This window comes from Sceloporus occidentalis, unplaced genomic scaffold, assembly GCF_023333645.1.
Source record: "Sceloporus occidentalis isolate IW3139 unplaced genomic scaffold, rSceOcc1.0.p SCAF_2, whole genome shotgun sequence".
NCBI lineage: Eukaryota > Metazoa > Chordata > Lepidosauria > Squamata > Phrynosomatidae > Sceloporus > Sceloporus occidentalis.
The window spans coordinates 35,706,823-35,725,016 of NW_028316982.1; the positions used below are offsets into that span (position 1 = coordinate 35,706,823).

Genomic DNA, 18,194 nt, shown 5'->3' on the forward strand with positions numbered 1-18,194 from the left:
CCGATGCTACCTCAAAAAACTATCTCTTAAGCCAGGCAGAGCCCCAACAGAAGGGTTTCAAATTTGTACAGTAATGACTGCAGTGCTCTTCCAATCACAGTGTATACTGAGACAGGCATATGAAGAAATCTCTGAGGATCCTGCTACTACTGCTTCTCTTAACATGCCCTGCAATAGGGAAAGCAATGTACATATGATTTCCCAGGACCCAGGTCTCCAGCACCTTTGAAACTTTTTGACTGGACACTGCTTGGCACAAGAGGCAGATTTTTGGGATCATGTGCATTCATTTATGAACCATCAATAACAATTATAAATGTGAATCCCCAGAGTTATAAGCTTCTTTTGTCTCTGACCTTGGGGACTGTGATGATCCCTGGGGGCAAAGCCCTGTGCGTGGCTATTACTCTCAGGGGATCACTATATAAAAAAGACCTTTTCGCTGCCACCACTCAGTGAATTGTCCAAAGAACTATATTTTCCAAGCACACACTGAGACTTGCTTGGAATAGAGAGAGAGAGATCTAGTTTCCTTTCTTGCCAACCCAGAACAACCAGTAGCCGAGTTAAGGCGCGTGTACAGGAGCAGAGAGATAGCAGATGCTTTTTAAGAAAGAAGTTTATTTTAAAAAGGGATAGAATAGGATAGAAAGACTTTATATCGCTCTTGCAAAGCCTCCTTGCCTTGCAGGTCAAAGAACATAGTTACAGAGTTCATTCCAGACAAGCCATTGTTGAAAATAACAAAAAGGCCTAAACGCACTAGCTAACACATTCCTAACTACTCACGGAAGATGGGATTTGTAGTCCTTTGGAGTTCCTGGATGCAGGGAGCTGGCTCCTTGCCAACTCTACCTGCATCCCTGAGTCTGTGTCTCCCAGACTCAAAGAGACATCATCTGGTTCCCCCTCAGGAGAGGATCAAGGGAGAGACAAAGGAGCGCATGGCATCAAAGGGCCTTTTAAAGATTCCCCATAGAAAGTTCTTGAATCTCGCGGTCCTACTCTCTGATTGGTCAGGTAGACCTTACATCAGCTAAGATGCTACAGCTCATTAGCATGTGATGTCATCTCTCATTAACATGTACCTCCTCCCAGATTAACCCTTTGTAGTTCAGGAGAAGTCCCCAGATGACTGAGGGACCAGTCATCACACGCCCCCCAAATCTCGGCCGTTTGGAAGAAACTGCAAGTTGAGACCAAACTGGCTGAGATTTCATCCTGTCGAAGAGAAAGCACATAAGCATAAATGTGACACGCCCCCCAAGGTCCACTTGGCCTGGAACACTGGATCAGAGCCACCCTGGCTAGGCTGTCATCTTGGTACCTGAGAAAGAAATGTAAACAAACACATAATGCACAGTATAACAACTCAGATGAGAGGTAGTTCAACAATATAACAAGTTCAGGTAGTTCAAAGATGTGCGGCTTCATTGGCCTCAGTGGCCCACTAGCCCTCTGCGGGAGAGACAGTCAGCCACAACATTAGAGGCTCCAGCCACATGTTGAATTTCAAAGTCAAAGTCTTGCAGGGATACACTCCAGCGGAGCAGTTTCTTATTTGCTCCCTGCACTGAGTGAAGCCATCGCAATGCAGCATGGTCGGTCTGGAGAGTGAATTGGCGGCCCCATACGTAAGGCTTCAGCTTGTCTAGGGCATAGACAATGGCGTAGCACTCCTTCTCTGGTATGGACCAGTTGGATTCTCTGACAGACAGCTTCTTGCTGAGGAACAGCACAGGATGTAAGAAGCCATCTGGGCCCTCTTGCATCAGGACAGCTCCAATGCCTCTGTCTGAAGCATCAGTGGCTATAGTAAAGGGTTTGTCGAAATCCGGTGCCATCAGGACTGGATCAGATGTCAGAGCTCTCTTTAGGGTGTCGAAAGCCTCCTGGCACCCTTCAGTCCATTTCACTATCTTGGGTTTCTTTGAACCCGTGAGGTCTGTCAGAGGAGCTGCAATCTGGCTGTAGTGTGGTACAAACCTCCTGTAGTATCCCGACAAGCCAAGGAAGGATTGGACTTGTTTTCGGGACTTTGGTCTTGGCCAGCTCTGAATCACCTCGACCTTCGCTTGTAAAGGTGTGATAGTCCCTTGGCCTACCTCATGACCGAGGTAGGTCACCCTCTCTAGTACAAACTGGCACTTCTTGGCCTTGATTGTAAGGCCAGCCTCCTGAATGCGTCGAAAGACAGTCTCTAAATGGTTCAGATGGTCTTCCCAGGAGTCAGAGAAGATCGCAATGTCATCTAGGTAGGCCACAGCAAAGTCTCCACAGCCCCTCAACAGGGAGTCGACTAGCCTTTGGAAGGTCGCTGGAGCGTTGCGAAGTCCAAATGGAAGCACGTTGAACTCGAACAAGCCCATATGGGTGATGAACGCAGTGCGGTGTTTGGATTCTTCAGCTAGAGCAACCTGCCAGTAGCCTTTGGTCAAGTCTATAGAAGACAGATACTTGGCACGTCCCAGCTTTTCTAGGAGTTCGTCCACCCTAGGCATAGGGTACTGCTCAGGACGTGTCACAGAGTTGAGTTTCCTGTAGTCCACACAGAACCGGATCTCTTTACCTCCTTTCTTAGGCACCAATACAACAGGTGATGCCCAAGTGCTGCGGGAGGGTCGGATGATCCCCATCTCGAGCATTTCGTTGATCTCTTTTTCAATTGCCTGTTTTGCCACTGGAGACACTCGTCGAGGCTGTTCGGCCGAAGGTCGGGTGTCATCCGCTGCTACTACATGTTGAGGATCCATGGTCAAGCCAGGTACTGGAGAAAACAGGGAAGCAAACCTGGATGTTAGATGTAAAAACTCTTTGCGTTGAGTTGAGTCGAGCCTTGTGGGAATTTGAATGTCCTCCAGGTTGCCGCCTTCCCTTTTATCGTAGAACGCCCCTTCTGGCCACTCTTCTTCATCTGCCTCTGGATCCTCAAGGGCAAGAAGGTAATGCGGCCTTTCGTGAAAGGGCTTAAGTGAATTGACATGATAGACCCTAGGCTTGAGACTAGTGTCTGGTAGTTGGATGAGGTAGTTCACAGTGCCTATTCGCTCAAGCACTGTGGCAGGACCTACCCAGGACGTTTCCAGTTTATTAGTCCGCGATGCCTTCAAGACCATGACTTGGTCACCAGGTTGGAAGCATCGCTCCCTGGCAAACTGGTCGTACCAAGCCTTTTGGTCTTGTTGTGCCTGTCGGAGATTGTCGTGAGCTTCTTGCCACGCTGTCCTGAGAGTGTTTTGCAGCTTGGTGACGAAATCCACAACATTTGCTTGCTGTGAAGGTTGGTTGCCTTCCCATTGTCTGCGCACTAACTGCAGTGGCCCTTTCACCTCGTGACCATAGACCAGCTCAAAAGGAGAGAAGCCCAAGCTGGGATGTGGGACAGATCTATAGGCAAAGAGGAACTGTTGCAGAGCCAAGTCCCAATCATTAGAGTGTTCCTCTACAAACTTTCGTATCATTGTCCCTAAGGTAGAATGAAAACGTTCGACCAGGCCATTAGTTTGATGATGATATGGGACCGAAGTGAGGTGTTTCACCCCATGTGACTCCCAGAGACGGTTCATGGCCTTGGACATGAAGTTAGTTCCGGCATCTGTCAGAATCTCCAAAGGCCAACCCACTCTAGCAAAGATGTCCGTCAATGCTTGGGCTACAGCCTTGGCTGAGATGGCACCCAGTGGCACGGCTTCTGGCCACCGTGTGCAAAAGTCCACCAATGTGAGGATATACTGCTTTCCTCTGGCAGTTTTTCGGGGAAGGGGCCCCAAAATGTCCACTGCCACTCTCTGAAAAGGTACCTCTATGATTGGTAGTGGTTGTAGAGGAGCCTTTGCTTGGTCTTTGGAGTTTCCCACGCGTTGACAGACCAGGCAGGATCGGACAAAGATGGCCACATCCTTGTTCATCCCATCCCAAAAGAAAGCCTTCTTAAGTCTGTCCTTTGTTCGTGTGACTCCTGAATGTCCACTAGGATGGTCGTGTGCCAGGCTGAGAAGTTTGGCCCTGTATGCAGCTGGGACCAGTAATTGCCTCAGAGGTGACCAGCCTTCCCTAAAGTCCTTAGGCCAAAATTCCCGGTAGAGCAGGCCATCTACCACCACGAACTTGCCGCGGTCATTTGGAGAAGTGTTGTGTGACTCACCCCTCGCCAGGGACCACGCTGCCTGCAAAGAGGAATCCGCTTGTTGCTCCTTCTGGAACTGGGCCCTTGAGACCGGAACTGGCTGATCCTCCACAGAGGGCAGAGTAGGAAGTTCTCCAGATGTAGGGGGGGTGTTGTCCCCATTTGAGACAGGAGTTGGTGCCACAACGTCCGCTGGTGGCGACATATTCTGGTGTGGTTCAGGGACCTCCAGTGGCTGTGGTTGCTGCGTAGCGGCCACGGCTGCAGGGACCACATCTGCCCGAGGCGCCACCTGTGGTGCACTGGTATGACTGGGCTGCCTGGGTTCGCTGTGGCTTCGCCTTGGTCTGGGACGGCGCGTGGAACTGCGCTGCGCCTCCTGGACATGGCGGTGTAGGTCCTCCCCCACAAAGGCAGGGCATTCATAGTCGCTGTATATTGCAAAAGTCCAGAGTCCCGTCCATCCTCTGTATTTAATTGGGACCCTCGCCGACGGCAGCAGACTCGGTGGTGCCCTGAAGCCTTTTACTAGAATCTTGGTGTCGTTGTCGATGAGGTCAGGGTCTACAAAAGATCGATGCAGGGCTGAGATCTGTGCGCCTGAATCCCTGTATGCTACCACCTCCTTGTCACCCACCCACAGGGTGTGTCTGAGGTGAACAGGAATCATGGAGGGATCAGGATCTACTGTTGCACCAGACCCAGCCGCTTGAGCTTCGGCCTGAGCCATAACATGTATCGTTGTAGGGTTTTGTGGGCATTGGGCCCTAATATGCCCCAATTGTCCACAAGAATAGCATTTAGGTGCCTCTTTGGCCTTAGGTTTACCTTGTGAAGACGACGAAGGTTGTTGAGATGCTTGTGGCGGAGACGCTTGAGACTGACGGGTTTGTGGCTGAGAAGGCTGCGACTGACGGGGGGGTTGGGGCGGATTCGGTGTAGCAGCCTTGGAATGTTGAGGCTGAGAGATGTCCTTACGTTGAAAGTGATGCCCAGGCTGCCCTTTTTGTAGATATCCAGCACTGGGCACCGGAGGTTGGGCTCGCTTGAGGTCCAGGTATGAATCCGTAGCCTCAGCAGCTTCTTGCAGTGTCTTAGGGTCCTTGTCCAACACATGATGGACCACGTCAGGAGGAAAAGAAGTCAAGAATTGTTCCAGATCTATGCGAAAGGAGAACTCTTCCAGCGAAGTTATCCTAGCCACTTGCATCCAAAGTTCTCTGTTGCGTTGTATCGCATAAGCCAGGTCGACGGCGGAAGTGTCTGACTTCCTGTGTGTGTCCCTGAAGCGTCTCCTGGCTGCTTCCGGGGTGATACCAAGGCGTTGGCGCGCCTTCCGTACGAAGAGCTGAAAGTTCTGCATCTCCCCCCGCGGCATACTGGTTTCCACATCTCGGAGAACCCCGGAGATCTGGGGCCGAAGTTCGTTCATATACTGATCCTCCGCGACCCCGTGGAGTTCACACGTCCGCTGAAAACTTTCCAGGAAGCTCTCAAAATCATCGCCGTTCCTGTAAAGGGGAAACCGGCGAGGCGGTTCAAGCCGCACTGATGCTGGGGCAGGTGTAGGTTGGTCCTGGCTGCGAGTAGCAAGGAGGTCGACCATTTGGCGCTGTAGAGCCTCGTTACGTTCAGCCAACTGCCGATTTTGCTCAGCCATTTGGCGCTGTTGCTCGGCCACCTCCTGGCGGCGCTGTTCCGCGTCCTGGCGGCGCTGTTCAGCGACGTCGCGTCGCATCTCTGCGAACATTCTCTGCTGCATGTCCGTGAACATTTTCATCATGTGAGTCCACCCATCCACGTGGGTTGGGGATGGTGGGCCCGGAGACGGAGAAGCAGCTGTCTCGTCCTCCCTTGAGGCGTGTTGGGTTTCATCAGCCATGGTAGTGACCTTGCCAGAGCGTAGGTGCATAGACTAAACAACTAACTATGAAGTATAACGCGAAAGGCCACTAATAAAAACAACAAACACAATGGCTTGCATGGATTGAGCATGCAGAACAACTGGTCTGCTGTGAGTCAGAGAGAGAAGAGGGATAAGGACACAAGCAGTTCAGGCTAGCAGTTCTCCGACTCTGCCACTAGATGCTGTTCTCTGGCAACAGTAGCCACAGGAAAAAAAACTGGTCCGTTTGAAGCCCACTGACCCCCCTTCCTTCCCCTAGCTAGAGAAAAGAAACAGCCCCTCCTTGAGTGAGCTAGAGCCCCCCTCCCCTTTCCTTAGTCAGAAAGCAAGAGAAAGACCACAGAAACAGGAAATTCCCCTTTTGGTCCTGCAAAGAGGCCAAGCAGTTAATGGCACCTTTTATTGCCCTTTGCCAGCCAGGCAAGAGGATCAAAGGGATCTCTGAGTTGCCCCTAGCAACTCCTCCGTGATTCCCTCCCCCCCTTCACTTGGAGAGAGAGAAAAGAGCGAGAGAAGGAAGAGAAAGAAAAAAAACGAAATCACTGGCGACTTTGCAATCTCTTTGTCTCCAGCACACCTTTAGCAAAGTGATCAGCTCATAGCTTTTTTAGCAAGCTTGATCTCTGCCTGGTAGGTGTACCGGGATGCTGTGGGCAGAGCCACCCCCCTTCCCGCAACCAGCTCAAACACACACACAGGCAACAGGAGCCACCCGACCCTACCCCCTCCTATCACCAAGGAAAGAGAGCAGGAAAGAAAACAAAACTCAAGCCTCTGTCGAGTTTGAAAAGGCACCCTCATCCCAGAGCAAAGAACAGAGGAACGTCAAGTGAAAGAGCCAGCACTATTTTTCCTTAGCCCGTCGGCAGTAGAGCACAAGTGAGATAGTGTGGGGAGAGATAGAGAGAAAGAAAGAAGAGAACTTCTTCAGAGCATCAAACTGAAAGCCATCTCATCTCCAAAAGCGGAATACACTCTTGCCCCCGCAAGCAATGTTTCCAACAGTCCGAAAACCACCGCTGCCAACCATGTGATGATCCCTGGGGGCAAAGCCCTGTGCGTGGCTATTACTCTCAGGGGATCACTATATAAAAAAGACCTTTTCGCTGCCACCACTCAGTGAATTGTCCAAAGAACTATATTTTCCAAGCACACACTGAGACTTGCTTGGAATAGAGAGAGAGAGATCTAGTTTCCTTTCTTGCCAACCCAGAACAACCAGTAGCCGAGTTAAGGCGCGTGTACAGGAGCAGAGAGATAGCAGATGCTTTTTAAGAAAGAAGTTTATTTTAAAAAGGGATAGAATAGGATAGAAAGACTTTATATCGCTCTTGCAAAGCCTCCTTGCCTTGCAGGTCAAAGAACATAGTTACAGAGTTCATTCCAGACAAGCCATTGTTGAAAATAACAAAAAGGCCTAAACGCACTAGCTAACACATTCCTAACTACTCACGGAAGATGGGATTTGTAGTCCTTTGGAGTTCCTGGATGCAGGGAGCTGGCTCCTTGCCAACTCTACCTGCATCCCTGAGTCTGTGTCTCCCAGACTCAAAGAGACATCATCTGGTTCCCCCTCAGGAGAGGATCAAGGGAGAGACAAAGGAGCGCATGGCATCAAAGGGCCTTTTAAAGATTCCCCATAGAAAGTTCTTGAATCTCGCGGTCCTACTCTCTGATTGGTCAGGTAGACCTTACATCAGCTAAGATGCTACAGCTCATTAGCATGTGATGTCATCTCTCATTAACATGTACCTCCTCCCAGATTAACCCTTTGTAGTTCAGGAGAAGTCCCCAGATGACTGAGGGACCAGTCATCACAGGGACAAACTAGATAAGATATAAACATATATTTGCATTTCACATGCATTTTTTTTTTAAAAAATGCAAGTAGCACCTTATGGAAACAGATAATTTAGTTGCATACAACAGGGTTATCAGTTTAAATCTCCCCTGTGTGATCCAGTTGTAAAGTTATCTTGAGTAGTTTTATAGGAAACTTTAAAACCAAATGAAAATTTCTTCTCAGTAAAGAGACATACAGTATCTTGAGGCATATCTGGGACAATATAATGTTGCAGCTATTTGTTTTGTTTTGCTGCTTACAGCTACTTTTTAAAAAGGATCCTCTTTGTTATTAGAATTCAAGCTACCCCCCTATGCCTTACGCCATTTTCTCCTCTGAACTTGCTGTTTGCTTAGGTAAGAACCTCTCTTGGATGACATTTAATATTTGATCCTTGGTCATGATGTAGGTTATGAAAATCCAGACTGATAAAATACAGGATTCTTAATGCTTTGCAGATCAAAGCATTCTCTCATAGTACTTGGTGTTGTATGCATTACAAAAGAATTTGGGCCTACAATAATTCCCGTGTCTTTCATTACTGTGCTGCTCCCCCCTTCATCTTTAGGAAGAGGAATAAGGAAGTGATAGGTTCCAATGAATGTTGACAGACAAACTTTCAAAGAGGCTAATTAATAAGATGTATATTTGAATCTGTAAACAGCCATTTTCATATGGCTGCCACTTTTGCCACATCAAAAACTGTCTGAATGCCTTAATATGCTACTGCTCTGGGACAGAAAAAAGCAAAGAAATAACATTGGGTCATTCTGCCTTGTGGTGGAAAATTTTGTTTGGGAAGCAGAGCATCTGCTTTTTGTCACAGGCTGAAGATTTCTGCTGTGACTTTGAAAGGAGGGAAAGTACAGCTATTCCTCAGCCACCACTTTCTCTCTCTCAGGCTGTTCTCTGTTTTGCACTGGGCTTTAAACTCAAACTCTGTATTTACCACCTGAAAGTATAGTTGTCTGTAGTCTAGGCTTACTTTTTCTATTTTTATTTATTTATTTATTTTGAAAGCTGGAGAAACTCCAAGGCAGCATCTCCACATTAATCGTTCTGCCAACTTTTATAAAAGTGAAACAGTGGGGGTCTTTGTAAACCTACTAGGTAACTTGATATATATTTAGCAGGCTTGTGTTCCCCTGAGCACCTAAATACTCGCTGTTCTACTTAGAGTGGTGGAGGAATCCTTGCCATTTCCCCTTTCCACTTGTAAACCACCAACTCTCCTTTTCATTAATCTCCCCCACCTCAGAAATCAATTGCCTTTTTACAAAGTCCTGCAGCCTTACCTACTGAAGAGCAACAGTGCTTATTTTTTTAAATGTTCCATGCATGTAAGTGCAGTTTTCACAGGCTATTATCTGGTTATATGTCAAGTAGTTGGTTGTTAGAGAAAGCTCTACAATTCTTAATCATAAAACATTATTGGAATATCAGCTTACTTACTATGGTACTATATATAATAATATACAGTACCTACTTTTGAAATTCTGAAAAAGAGTAGTGTCAGGTTTGCCACACAACTTGTTCCATTGTAAAGCCATTTCTCACACATGTAAAATCACTCACAAGATCAGTTCATTGTGTTTAAAGCCATTGGAAAGGCTATCCCCTATTATTTAAAGGTTAAAAAAAGGAAAGATTTGAGAATCTGCCATGAACCATAATCACTTCTTAAGGAAATATTTATATGTCTTTTTCTGTTAAAAACAAAACAGTACAAAACAAAAAACAAAAAACTTTTGCCCTGGCTTTTCAGTATTCAGAAATCAAGTATTTGAGCAGCAAGATAGCTTTTCCAGAACAATGTGAAGTGCACATTTTCACTTTGGTTTCAGTAACCTCAGGGGAACTGAAACCAGCTATAACATGACATTTAATTATTTGTTTTGTGCATATCAGGCAATGAAGGCTGACCCATATAAAGGATGAAGAATACACCATCTGTAGATGAAAATTTCTGTGGAAGGGAGAGCTTTTCCCCAAAGAGTCATTATATTTTCATTCTGCAAGGCATGTCAAGTTGATTTTGCAGCCTGAGAACACAATCCCAAATGGGGAGAAGGGAAAAAGAAGAGCTGTTCCTCTAGTGTAGTGTAGTGTGTATGTGTGTGTGGATTTATTTAATTATTTCTACACCTTTCCATGAGCACCTGGGACATTGTCCTAACACCATAGAATTGTAACTTACATTTCTCCATTAAGGATTTTTTTAAGAAAGTAAAATCTGAGAAATGCCTAGCGAAATCACATACAGCACTATAATAACATAATCCTGAAGGGGAGAAGGAATCTGGAGGAGGAAACACTTCAGCATCTTGACATTTCCAAAGACGTAACAGTGAAATCATTTGTTGGCTTCTTCAACTTCTACCCACCCCCAGTTCACAGCATTTTTTAAAAATGCAATAAATTCCCCTTGTATTGCAGTTCAACTTGGGCTGCATCTACACTGCAGAATAAATGCAGTTTGACACCATTTTAACTAGCTCAATGCTATGGAATTCTGGGATTTGTGGTTTTATGAGACATTTCACCTCTCTCAGAGAGTTTTGGTACCACAACAAAGTATAAATCCCAGGATTCCATAGGATGGTGCCATGAGAGTTAAAACAGTGCTGAACTGCATTAATTTGGCAATGTGGCAGCAGCCTTTGTGTATATGCAAGAGGGATAGGTTTTGGGGGACAAGTGGGGGCTGCAGACTTAGGAGATTCTTTGGCTACTACCACTATACCAACATTTTCTCCTTGTGCTGATTTTGGAGTTTCAGTGCAGATTCTTCATAAAGTTATCAATGATGGATAGGAGGTGCCAGGAAGGGAGATCAATTATAATCTATTTAACTTCAAGACTGGAGCTGCATCAAAGTTTTCATTCCCTTTATACGGGCAGAAAGTTTGCATCCTTCCTGGAAACTGTCCCTGTTAAAGAATTTGTCTTCTAAAGTGTAAAAGCTGATAAAAGCCTAGCCAGGTCACATAACTACTTCTAAGCAAGACCTTTTCTTGGCAATGGAACTTTATCACTGTGGTGTAGATCTGTAATGTCTTATAAGCCAGCAGTTGTGTTTCGAGTAGTTTTTTTAAAAAAAATAATTCAAATTGGTTAATTCAAAAACTGTCTCTCCTGCCAAACTGCTCTGACAGGGCTCCATTCAGCTATTACATGTTATTACTTGGATGTGGTAAAAGTGAACTAATGTTTGTGTTCGGTTTCCATCTCAGGAAATAACTTGTCAGGGAAATCTTTGAAAATCTCTTTAAAATTAGGCAGAAAATGTATGGCCCCACTAAACATCATTGAATTGCAGCTCCCATAAGCCCCAGGCAGCAGAGCCAAAGTTGAGAAATTATTGAAGTTGCAATCCAGCAACATCTGCATGTTTCCCATTCTTGCTTTTAATAATGTTACTGCTGCTCGGTACATTTTTTAGGTTGTTTCCATCTTCAAAAAGTATTTCTCAGCTTCAAATCTCTTTCTGAGCTATATAGTTTATCTTTCTGGCATGATCAGTTGAACACTTGATCAGTTGAATCCTAATGTGACACATTGCATCTCCAGATCTTTTTCAACTTTTCACTCAAGGTTTATCTGGAAGAGCTAGTATTTCCATTGAAGACATATTGAGCTTTCCATTTTTTCCCTCCTGATCTCTGGATTATCCCACTTCCTAAATATTATTTCACTGCTCCTTGTCCTAAACTTATCAAGATTGGACCCAGATTCCTTCAATAGTGCCAAAGCTTCTAGTTATGGAAGGAAGGGAGCCACATTCTTCTCTCCTTGTACTTATGGTATCTGATGAGACTTCCTTGTCCTGCTTTTTTTAGATTAGCTGCCTGGGAAAATTTTTAAAGAAGGTGTCAGAAAGGAGAAAAGAAAAGGATGGAGGAAGTCAAGACTTCTCTGCTGCAGTAGTAAGGGAATGGAGTCTGACAGGACAGGAGTGAAGAGCAAAATAATAATAATAATAATAATAATAATAATAATAATAATAATAAATGCTTTATGACCTCAGCATTGTAGTAGAGTGAAAACCTATTTGAGTCCATAGTCATGAGTACAAAAATGAACAAAATAAATAAATAAGGGGAGAGGGGAGAAGGTAGAGCAGGAGGGAAAGGATGGAGGCAGGAAAACATCTTGGGATACTTGTAGCAGGAGAATACAGCCTAGCAAGCTGACAGAACCAGCATAGAGTGGTATGAGTGTTGGACTTGGACTCTGGAAGACCAGGGTTCTAATCCCAGCTCTTCTGTGGAAACCCACGGGGTGAGCTTGAGAAATTCACACTCTCTCAGCTTTCGAGGAAAGCAATGGCAAAACACTTCTTATCAAATCTTGCCAAGAATCCTCATGATAGGTTTGTCTTAGAGTTGCCATAAGTCAGAAAGTACACAGAAGGCATGCAACAATAAGCTGTGGCTGGGGAAAGGGAGAATGGTAGAAGACATAAATCATGTTTAGCAATTGCACTGTCTATTCAGAAAATACTTGAAGAGGTTCACAGGGACAACTAGGAACAGTCTGAAATAAAAACAAAGTATGAACAACTACAAAATGAGAAATTGCTGCATATACCAACATACAAAAGTATGCTTTTTTAAAAAAAAATCCAAAATAACAATTATATGTTTTAGGATTTTCCATTTACCATTGGAACAGGAGCTGTTGAACATTGAATGCAAATTGTTTTGATTGTGACTCTTCTACATAACTTTAAGGAAAGCAAGTAGTCTCTGAACTGTATTGATCGGCAACCTTTTATCTACTGTATTGCAAAGAAAATAGTCATTAGATGGAGACAGCATGCCAATGGTAGAGAAAGTCACTTCCCTGAGTGGTTTCAAGCTAGTAATTTGCTCCTGTTCTTTGAGAAAGACCTCTTCAATTTAATGAATCTGTACATCAATATTTTTAACAGAAGGAATCATGTTTATTTACTGACAGTGTTTACCTAAGTGCAAAAAATCAAAAAGGTCTTTTAACAAACAGCAGTATGTGTTATGATATGGCACAGAGACTCCTAAGACCTGCAGTAATCCCAGTGATAATAAACTTGTTGTGAATGTTGGCAGCAAAAAATGGCATATCAGTTCAGCTCCGGAAACACAATTTGGCAAAGGAAGGACACTAAAGTGATTGTTATAAACCATCTTTATGTAAGCAATCCATTTTGTACCCCGCTGCACTTTTGTCTTGGTATTACTCTCTGTCAAATGGGCACAATTGTGTTTTGTATATACTGTACATGATGCCAGGTGCCTGAAATTTCTTCTCAAACATAGAATCATAGAATAATAGAATCATAGAATCGTAGAGTTGGAAGAGACCACTAGGGCCATCCAGTCCAACCCCCTGCCATGCAGGAAATCCAAATGAAAGCATCCCTGACAGATGGCCATCCAGCCTCTGTTTAAAGACCTCCAAGGAAGGAGACTCTATCACCCTCCGAGGGAGTGCATTCCACTGTCGAACAGCCCTTACTGTCAGGAAGTTCCTCCTAATGTTCAGGTGGAATCTCTTTTCCTGTAGCTTACATCCATTGTTCCGGGTCCTGTTCTCTGGAGCAGCAGAAAACAAGCTTGCTCCCTCCTCAATATGACATCCATTCACATATTTAAACAGGGCTATCATATCACCTCTTAACCTTCTCTTCTCCAGGCTAAACATCCCCAGCTCCCTAAGTCGTTCCTCATAGGGCATGGTTTCCAGACCCTTCACCATTTTTGTCGCCCTCCTTTGGAGACGCTCCAGTTTCTCAATGTCCTTTCTGAATTGTTGCACCCAGAACTGGACACAATATTCTAGGTGGGGCCTGACTAAAGCAGAATACAGTGGCACTATTACTTCTCTTGATCTAGACACTATAATTTTATTGATGCAGCCTAAAATCGCATTGGCCTTTTTAGCTGCTGTATCACACTGTTCACTCATGTTCAACTTGTGGCCTACTTGGACTCCTAGATCCCTTTCACACGTAGTTTCATTCAGCCAGGTGTCCCCCATCCTATATTTGTGCATTTTATTTTTCCACCCTAAGTGTAATACCTTACATTTCTCTGTGTTGAATTTCATTTTGTTAGCTTTGGCCCAGCTTTCTAGTCTATTCAGGTCATTTTGAATCTTGATCCTGTCCTCTGGAGTATTAGCTATTCCTCCTAATTTGGTGTCATCTGCAAATTTGATAAGTATGCTCCCAATTCTGTCATCCAGGTCATTGATAAAGATGTTGAATAGCACTGGGCCCAGGACAGAGCCCTGTGGGACCCCACTGGTCACTTCTCTCCAGGATGAAAAGGAGCCATTGTTGAGCACCCTTTGGGTTCGGCCGGTAAACCAGTTACAAATCCATGTAACAGTTACCTTGTCTAGTCCACATTTTACAAGCTTGTTTGCAAGAATGTCATAGGAAACCCTGTCAAAAGCCTTACTGAAATCAAGATATACTATATCCACAGCATTCCCTTCATCTACCAAGCTGGTAATTTTATCAAAGAAAGAGATTAGATTTGTCTGGCATGACTTGTTTCTCTGAAACCCATGTTGACTTTTTGTGATTATGGCATTGCCTTCTAGATGTTCACAGACTCTCTGTTTAATGATCTGCTCCAGAATCTTTCCTAGAACTGATGTCAGACTAACTGGACGATAATTGTTGGGATCCTCTTTTTTCCCCTTTTTGAAGATGGGGACAACGTTTGCCCTCCTCCAGTCTGCTGGGATCTCTCCTGTTCTCCAGGAGTTCTCAAATATGATTGCCAATGGCTCCGATATTACTTTTGCCAGTTCTTTTAATACCCTTGGATGGAGTTCATCTGGTCCCTGAGACTTAAATTCATTTAGATTAACAAGGTGTTCCTCTACTATCTCTTTACTTATTCTGTGCTGAAATTCCCCTATTCTGTCCTCTGCTCCATTATCCTCAAGTTGAGCACCCTTTTCCTTTTCTGAGAAGACTGAGGCAAAGAAGGTGTTGAGTAATTCTGCCTTTTCTCTATCTCCTGTTAGCATTTTGCCATCTTCTCCACGCAGTGGCCCTACCGTTTCCTTCTTCTTCCTCTTGCTGCGGACATATCCAAAAAAGCCCTTTTTATTGTTCTTAACCTCTCTAGCAATCCTGAGTTCATTCTGCACTTTAGCTTTTCTGACTTTACCCCTGCACATGCCTGCTATTTCTTTGAATTCCTTTTTCGTGATTTCCCCCTTTTTCCATTTCTTATACATGTTCCGTTTCAAACTTAGCTCGGTTGAAAGTTCCTTAGTCATCCATCCTGGTTTCTTCAGACACCTCCCATTTTTCTTTTTCACTGGAACTGTTTGAAATTGTGCCTTCAGTATCTCCCTTTTGAGAAACTCCCATCCGTCCTGAACTCCTTTATCTTGTAGTATTTCTGACCATGGAATCGCCCTCAATACTTCTCTAAGTTTACTGAAATCCACTCTCCTAAAGTCTAGGATGCGTGTCTGACTCTGCTTGGCTTCTCCTTTCTACTGTATTACAAACTCCAGGAGAACATAGTCACTTCCACCTAATGATCCCACCACTTGCACCCCATTAACCAAGTCATCCTTGTTGGTTAGGATCAGATCTAAAATAGCTGACCCCCTTGTTGCCTCTTCCACCTTTTGGACAATGAAATTGTCTTCCAGGCAAGTGAGGAATTTGCTAGACCTTGAGGATTTTGCTGAGTTTGACTTCCAGCAAATATCAGGATAGTTGAAGTCACCCATCACTACTACATCTCTCCTTTCTGACTGTGTGGTCATCTGTTCTAGAAAGATATCATCCAATTCCTCAGTCTGACTTGGGGGTCTGTAGTAGACTCCCACCATAACATCCTTGTTGTTTCCCTCCCCTTTAATTTTTATCCAGATGCTCTTCACCTGGCTTCCAGGATTGATGTCCTAGATCTCTTCACTGGTGTAAATATCTCTTACATATAGTGCTATTCCTCCTCCTTTCCTGTTTGGCCTATTTCTCTTAAAAAGGTTATACCTCTCTATTTCCACATTCCAATCATGAGACTCATCCCACCAGGTTTCAGTGATGCCTATTATATCATATTTGCTTTGTTGTACTAGGAGTTCGAGTTCATCTTGCTTATTTCCCATGCTCTGTGCATTAGTGTAGAGACATCGCAGACCATGGGTCCCTTTTACTTGCTGCCTGTGCAAGTTTTTTTGCCTCCCACTGTTGGGTCCTTGCACTTTTTTTCTTGTTTCCTCTATGTTATTTTGACTATTTTCGCCATCCCTTTCGCCTTCCTTAATATTGTCTCCCTTCCCCTCGGAACTCAGTATAAAGCTCTCCTGATCAAGTTCTTGAGACTGTTGGCAAAAACATTTCTTCCAACTGGCGTGAGATGCAACCCGTCTGTTGCAAGAAGTCCCTCCTCATGGAACCGCAGCCCATGATCGAAGAATCCAAATCCTTCTCGGCAGCACCATCTGTGGAGCCAGTTGTTCACATCTGCTATTTTCCTCTCCCTTCTGACCATGACATAAAATACCATCTTGACAACACCAGAAAAAGGTAATACTTTGTGATATCATATGATGTGGTATTGAGTATGCTTCATTAAAAGCAGCTCTTTGTTGCTAAAGGAATAAAGCATGATTTGTTAGGTTATGAAAAGTAGTTGTGTGAACTAGTGCCAGGAGAGAATATTAAAATATTGAAGCATTTGAAACAGATGTTTTGAACAGTAGTGCAAAATTGTAACTATGAAATGTAGAACTTGTAGAGTGCATGTGTCCTCCATATATTCCCAGAAGGCCCAGCCATCATTGGCATTGGTCAGGGATTGTGGCAAATGCAATCCAAAATATATGAAGGACACTGGATGCAGAGCCATAGTCAAGAATCTGTAATATCTCAGGCCTGTGGCATTTTGAGCATGTCCTTTATTACTGAAACAATTTATTAGTATTTTGGTCAGAAGTGGTGAAAAAGTGGACATATGGAATGGAGAAATCCCATTTGAGTTGTTATGCTTACTGTGCCTCTTAGCAGTTCAGTAGTGGTTTATGTGTGAGGGGAAAACAAGTTTATAGTTTGTATTAATGTGAAGATAGGCTTGGAGTTTTGGAAGAGTACTTTGAGGTTCAGTGGAGTAGTCAAATGCTGAGCTTCAGTGTCCTGTCAAGATTGTACAACTTTTCCATGTTATACAAACATAAAAAACAGGTCCAGTTTGAGAGTTTGTAAAATCATGTAAATTTGTATTATTTTGAAGGCAGAAAAAATGTCTATTGTTGTTTTGGTCACACATACCCTACTACCACTACTACAATGGGTTGAAGCAGAGACCCTAGAAGGAGTGGCTTTTGGCTGCTCTGGCCCAAATTGGACGGGAACCACAGCAATTGCACAGCCCACAGTTGTACAAGAAAAACTTTTTCCCAAAATACAGTTGTCCCTCCCTTTGCGTGGCCTTGGGATCCGCAACGTCACTCTTTGCGGACAGTGAGCAGGGAGGGAACAAAATGGCATGCGTGGCCATTGACACACATGGGACCCCAATGTTGGAGAGTTTTCAGATTTGTAGGGGGTTCCAGAATCAGTAGGGATGACTGTACAGTATTTCTGGAGTTTGCGTTAGTAAATTTTATGTGCAAGACCTCTTCTTGTACACGTTTTTACACAAGAAACTCACATTTGTATTTCTCCACTGAATAATCTATTGAAACATGTTAGGATATGTCAATATGCGACAAAAAATGCACAAAATTCTTGCTCTTGTGTTATTTTTCCAGACCTCATTTCCCAAGTGTCAAGAAATCCTTTTTGGGGGGAGATGAAGAATGAGTAACAGTGAATATTCTTTCCACCCCTAATAATCATCATAATCATTGCCACACATTGCATACAAGAAAAATGCTCACATATTCACCATTTAAGGATAATGTATGAGGGATTGGGAATGTGCCAAGTTCCACATTTTCATGCACACTTATAAGTTTGCATCAAAATATGACAGTCATAACAAGGGCAGCAGGCACAAATGTTCTAATCTGTCCTTTTGTGTACATGGAAGAATATATGAACAGTCTTCTGGGCTCATCCTATTTTTTCCTGTGTTTTCTCTATGTTCAGTGAGATTGTTTGATTATATACATACCAATGCTTAAGAACATTTTATTTATTTGAATTTAGCCACTAACACATATTAATCCATGGTTTGAAATGTACACACACACGCACGCACGCACACACAGAATGATCTCAATTGAGCTGTCATCTGTCAGATTGTTAAATTTACTTTGCCTGTGTACACAGCTTCTTTAAATTGTTTTCTTTCTTTAAT

General features: G+C 44.1%; 1 protein-coding gene across 1 annotated transcript in view; it reads left to right on the top strand.

The window, feature by feature from the left end:
* Window positions 1-18,194, top strand: part of LOC149318150 (procollagen-lysine,2-oxoglutarate 5-dioxygenase 2-like) — a 96,633-nt gene that overhangs the window by 37,198 nt on the left and 41,241 nt on the right. The gene's annotated exons all lie outside the window — the stretch shown is intronic.